Source organism: Parambassis ranga, unplaced genomic scaffold (genome assembly GCF_900634625.1).
Source record: "Parambassis ranga unplaced genomic scaffold, fParRan2.1 scaffold_31_arrow_ctg1, whole genome shotgun sequence".
Taxonomy (NCBI): domain Eukaryota; kingdom Metazoa; phylum Chordata; class Actinopteri; family Ambassidae; genus Parambassis; species Parambassis ranga.
In genome coordinates this window covers 1-5,794 of record NW_021144801.1, presented here as the reverse complement: position 1 = coordinate 5,794, position 5,794 = coordinate 1, and the positions used below count along the sequence as shown (strand labels likewise).

The 5,794-nt window shown below is 40.1% G+C and overlaps 1 long non-coding RNA gene across 1 annotated transcript; it reads left to right on the top strand.

The window, feature by feature from the left end:
* Positions 1–766: 766 nt before the first annotated feature.
* Positions 767–1,264, top strand: LOC114430906 (uncharacterized). The gene is made up of 3 exons (XR_003670028.1): positions 767–877; positions 965–1,043; positions 1,143–1,264. It is a non-coding gene; the product is annotated as an uncharacterized LOC114430906 (long non-coding RNA).
* The last annotated feature ends 4,530 nt before the right edge of the window (positions 1,265–5,794 follow it).

Genomic DNA, 5,794 nt, shown 5'->3' with positions numbered 1-5,794 from the left:
TATAAGATGCTTCAAAGCAGACCTGGTAACAATCACTATTTTGAGTCAACACATTATGGAATAATCTACAGTTTACAGTTGACAAATCTGTCAGTGATCACGTGCCCGCAGTACTCATGGCGCATCATGGCCTCCGCTCCACCAGGGCCACAGACATCAATGCAGGTAAGAATTGTTACTATTTCTTTTCTATCTAATGAGTCTTTCTGAGTTCGACCTCAGCAATAAACAGACCTGTCATTTATGTAACATGAACAAAGGAAAGACGCTTTTATTCTGCACAGGATGATAATGACGCATGTTGCTAGCTTAAACTGTCTTGCGCTAACAGCTAATAACCTATTTTTTTTGCCCGTTTTATCCATGTATTTAAGCTTCCCCTTCGATAACTGGTGATACAGCTAATTTTAGTTTTCTGAAATGTCTTTGTTAACATCTGCACAGACCCTTATCAATGTACTGACACAGAATGTGTCTCAGGGGCAGCAAGAGCATGGAAGACAACTGGATCAAGCTTCTCCTTCTGTAGAACAAGAGATGGCCAGGTTTTAGATTTTAATGCAGTCTCATTTTCTATGTTAATTAAAAGTATTTTGAATGGTACATGTGATGCTGTGTAAGTATATGCAATATTCATATTTTATTTTTATTTTTAAATTATTCAGATCTTTCCCTGGATTTTTCATTCGGAAGAGGAAAGATTCCAAAGAGCTGTGGTACATCATCTACCAAAGCTTGGAAGCCATTTACTTTCTACACATACCTGCTAAACCTAAATGCAGAGACTACCCCAAACCCATCAGAAGAGTTTGAACTTACCCTGGCAGGACTTGGAAAAAGGCATCTCACCATGTCAAAGGATTTAAGCCATGAGGAGGTATTGCAGTAATCAAATATAATTGATTAATAATAATTTTAAATTATAATTGACAGATGATACCTTATGTAATTGTAATTGTCTTAGTTTGACAGACTACTCCAACATGAGTACCCAAAGATGCATGGGCTTAATAGAGGAGGATGGCTGCTCTATAAGGCTTCAGGTGGAGCAAACCAATAATATAACAACTATAATACATAGCAATGTGATAATGCCTTTCAAGTGCAAAGACACACAAATACAATAATTTTTGTGTTTACAGGTGGCCACGGGAGGCGGCGACTGATAATGATTCCACCTGATTCTCATGGATACACTGTCACAGCGGCAGGGAAAAACACCGTGTTCATAGTGCCTTTGCAACATGGATTTGACCTGTCTCCTTCATTTTGGAATTCAGATGCCACTGAATTCCAAAATATGCCAAAAGCACAATGCCAGACATGTAGAGTAAGTTTTCCTTTGCAGATTTTGGCTCATCATGTTAATGAATGCATGCTAGGACTATGACCATAAGTGTTTGTAATTGTGTATAGAAATGGTGGCAGGGATCAAGAGCCGTTTCTTTGATGGACCGCCACATCAGAGGAGCCCCCGGTACTCTCTCAATGACTATGACAGTGGCCTCTACAGGTGTGCTTATGTTCTTAGCGGATAAAGAGAAACAAATCAATGTTTTTAGCATGACATTCACTTATGTTTGGTTTGTGTTAATAGGACTGTAGGCGAGATTATTGCTGTCAGCCTTGCACAAGGTGGACCAGCCCCTGCCTTTTTCAGCCCGTGGACCTACCAATACCTGTGTAGTGGGCAGATAAACCCAACTCTTCTCACCAGTGATGCTGTTGCAGATGTCCAATTGAAAAGTTTAATTGACCAGGTATAGGATCTATGTGATGGAAGTATTGGATTGATCCTTTCTTCACTTTTAGGTTGCGATGTCAACTGAAGATTCAATCAGGGACTTAACTGCTGAAATCTTAAACTGTGGATACACTGGTGTGATCTCCATTCAAAATAAGGATTCCATTGTTCGGTATGTTCTAATGTGCGTTTGTTTATGAACGCACTGGTGTAGTTAATAGGTACATGAGTAAGATTGTGTACTCTCTACTGTTTTAGTGCCATCGTACTTCACACGGTGCTGAGGTTGCAGCCTATGATGGAACAACTACAAGAAGGCTTGAAGCTGTACAACCTTCTTTCACTGATGAGACAGTACCCAGATATCTGCCAGCCCCTGTTTGTTCCCATGGAAGACAGAAAAGTAAAGACAAACATGAGTTACTATAATTATGAACAAGAAAAACTTTCTAGAAATGTATAAAACTTAAAAGCTGATACCTGTATTTTCTGTCGTCCTAGGTCAGTGCTGAGTTTGTCTTGGCTTCCATTCAGCCACAACTGAGTGAGAAAGATTCTACTAAGCATCAGATGGAGCTGGAGATTATTAACTTTTTGCAAGACTTCCTGTATGAGGCTGAAGGTATTTCTTATAGTTCAATTTTGTTTATATAGCATCTTTTACAATCAAAATGCTTTACAGGAAGTAAGGACAGTGGTAAGGAAAAACTCCCTTTTAACAGGAAGAAACCTTGAGCACAACCTGGCTCACAAGGGAGATCAGCCCTCCTTTGTTTATATTAAACAACTACTTAGATGTAAATAAAAAACACATTGTAATGTAACACTTATTTTCATATTGACTCCATAGATGGAGGACTGGCTCATCAAGATGACATTGATGGCCAACCCGTCTTCACACCTGCTAAGTTTTTACAGTGGATCACAGGGCAAGGTCATGTTCCGCTTCTTCCATCAGAGAAGAAGGATTTCGCACTTATTGTAAAGTTTAATCATGACTGTGAGGCAGATTATGGAAGGCACAACGTCTGCTACCCGGTTGTGTCTGCATGTTTGAAAAGTGTAGTGTTTCCTGTGAAACACATGAAGTGTTATTCCGACTTCAAAAGCTTCTCATTGAGGCTTTTTATTTGGGCCAGGAATTTGCCAATGTATAATGTAAACTGAATTTGTCTTTCAAAGGATAAACTACAACCTTATGTTAATTTTTCCTCAGATGTTCATTTTCAATGTTGTGCAACAGTTTTAGTCTTTTGTTCTGATTAAAATAGGCATGCATGTCTAATCCGTTGCAATATGTACTGGTTTGTTGAGTTTTATTCAGTAACAGAGTATCTTACATATAAATGATACATCATGGTGTAGTTTTAGTATCAACTGTAACATTACAAGTAATGTAATTGTAATTGTCACAACAAGTACAATAAAGTGGTTGTGATAACAAAAAGATTGATTGAGACATGGTGCATTCAGGGACACATCTCACTGACCACAGATCAGATGTTACTGTTGCTCCTGAGAAGTTTAATTATGACTGCAGTGCAGCTTTTTAGCATTACAATGTCTGCTAACCTATTGTGTCAGTGCATTCAGGAAGTGTTCTTTTATTGTGAAACAATCAATACATCAATACTTGCCCTAAGGCCTGCCATATCCTGCTCACTGAGTGGACATTCAACAGGTGGAAGAATCAAATTTGGCATTCAATCACTGGCAACTACCTGGCATTTAAAGCGTTAAACTCCTCCAATGATGTCATGTTTGGTAGTTCTGAGCAGTCCTGAAGTTGTTCCACATATTGATGCAGAAAAATATGAATCTGTTCAGTTTTTAGAGCAGTTTTTAGAAGCGGACATTTTGTCCCTGATGACACAAAGGGTAGTAAATGTGTTTCCCAGTGTTCTGGTGATGGATCAGAAACATTTACGTTTGAATTCTAAAATTTGTGTTGAACTGCCTGATTGCCCTTTTTCTCCTCAACCTGTGACGTCGGCGGAACTGCGATCACTCACCTGCTCCTGCCCGGGACGTTAAAAAGAAGCAAAGACACAGAGAAAGACTCAGAGAGACGCTGCAGCGCCACCACGCAGCTGTGGACCTTTCTGAACCAACCCTGAAGCACAGCCGGTCAGAGCGCGCTACGATCGCTGCGTTTAACTAAATCTTTGTGGCGCTGTCGCGGTGCGTTCAATGACGCTCCGTAAATGTGCGCTTTTACACGTTTATTTTGTGTTTAGTTATGTTGATAAGATTGATTTAAACATGTGGTAAAAGCATAAATTATTAGTAAAACACTGCTTCAAACTAAAGCTGTGGAATCCAAACATGTTCAGGGACATTAGTGGCAAACTGTTAACATACAGTCCTTCATTTAAAGTGCACTTACCTGCATGGTGTGCTAAGCAAGCTGCTACAGTTCTCACTGTTAATGTCATTTTAAAACATGTTCTGGTCATCTGGAGTATTGTTGCTTCCACCAACACTAAACACATTTATTGTAAATATGTAGCTCATGATAGGACCAACAAGGCAAAGTTTAAATGTTGCTGTGTTACACATTTACAATAAGTCGTGGTGTGTTCACAGACGCTCCGTAAATGTGCGCTTTTTACACGTTTATTTTGTGTTATTTTGATAAGATTGATTCTGACACTACACGATTCAATAAAGCAAAGCAGAAATAAACCGAGTTTCCCTGTGAAGAACATTCATAGACAGCCATTCAGGTATTGTCTGAACCACAATTCAGTGTTGGTGGATTCAAAAAGAGGGAAATATGGAAAAATGGCTCTGACACAGGTCAGTGTGACTCTTCAGCTATAAGATAGGTTTGTAGTTACACAGTAACAAGTTTGAACTGATGAAGCTGCTTGGATGAGCAGCGAAACGTCTTCTAGAAAACTCTACAAGTCCAGACGCCTTGCTTCAATCTTCTCTACGAACAAGTTTGAATGGTTTTTACACGTTTCACTTGAAATTCCCTCAGGGTCCAGCTGGGCTCCTTTTGCTCTGTTGGGACAGTGACTAACAGCTCTCCATAGCAGCATGGATTGCTGTCTGCAGGCCAGTGCTGTTCACACTTGGTCTAGAAAGAAGAAAACATCTGATTGGCCCTCATATGACCATTTATTAACCATGTTTCCCACCAAACTTGGGGGTGGCGCAGTGGGATAGCAGGGTTGTCCAATAACCGGAAGGTTGGTGGTTCAATCCCAACTCCTCCCTAGTCACTGTTGTGTGTTCTTGGGCAAGACACTTCACCCTAGCCTGTGAACTGAACTGATGAAGCTGCTCTAAGCAGCATCCACACATAAGAAGACTGCAGGTCCAGAGGCCTCGCCTCAACCCTGTGAATGAAAGTGACCTGGATGACTGAGAAGCTTCATCAACAAGACAAATGATTAACAGCAGCTTCCAAGGAGCGGCGTGTCTGCAGCCGCCCTCCAGAAGGCTCTGGCTGCCGGAGGATACGATGTTGGAGAGAACCCGCGTCAAGAGCCCAAACTGGTTTGTTTTGTTAGTGTTAGTTCATGTGCTAGTTGCTGTGCTAGTTCATGTGCTAGTTTATATACTAAAGCAGTGATAACCTATATTTACTAAACATATAAAACTATAGAAAACAATGACTGACTTTATTATCCCTGTGGTTAAATTACATGATGAGTCTGATGGCGGACTGCAGGAGTCACCGCCTGTACCGTTCCTGGAGCAGCAGAGTTTTTTAGTGTTATCATTCCATAGGTCATCATGCTTTTACACATAATAAACCTATACTTATTAAAGCTTATTATAATGATATTATGTATTTATTGTAAAACATTTATTATATGACATGACAGCCATGACAGCGGAGCTCTGGAAGTAGTCAGCTCCATGTTTGATTATTCTAGATGCTTAAGGCTGTGAACCCCTCACTGCAAACTTTAAACTCCGTTCTCTCTGTTTAAACACTGTCAGAGTTCAAACCTTCGTAGGAAATAAGTCCAGTATTACAGAATGAAACCAAAGATCAAACCTGTTTTCAGCAGCATTCTGCATTCTGGAGATGGA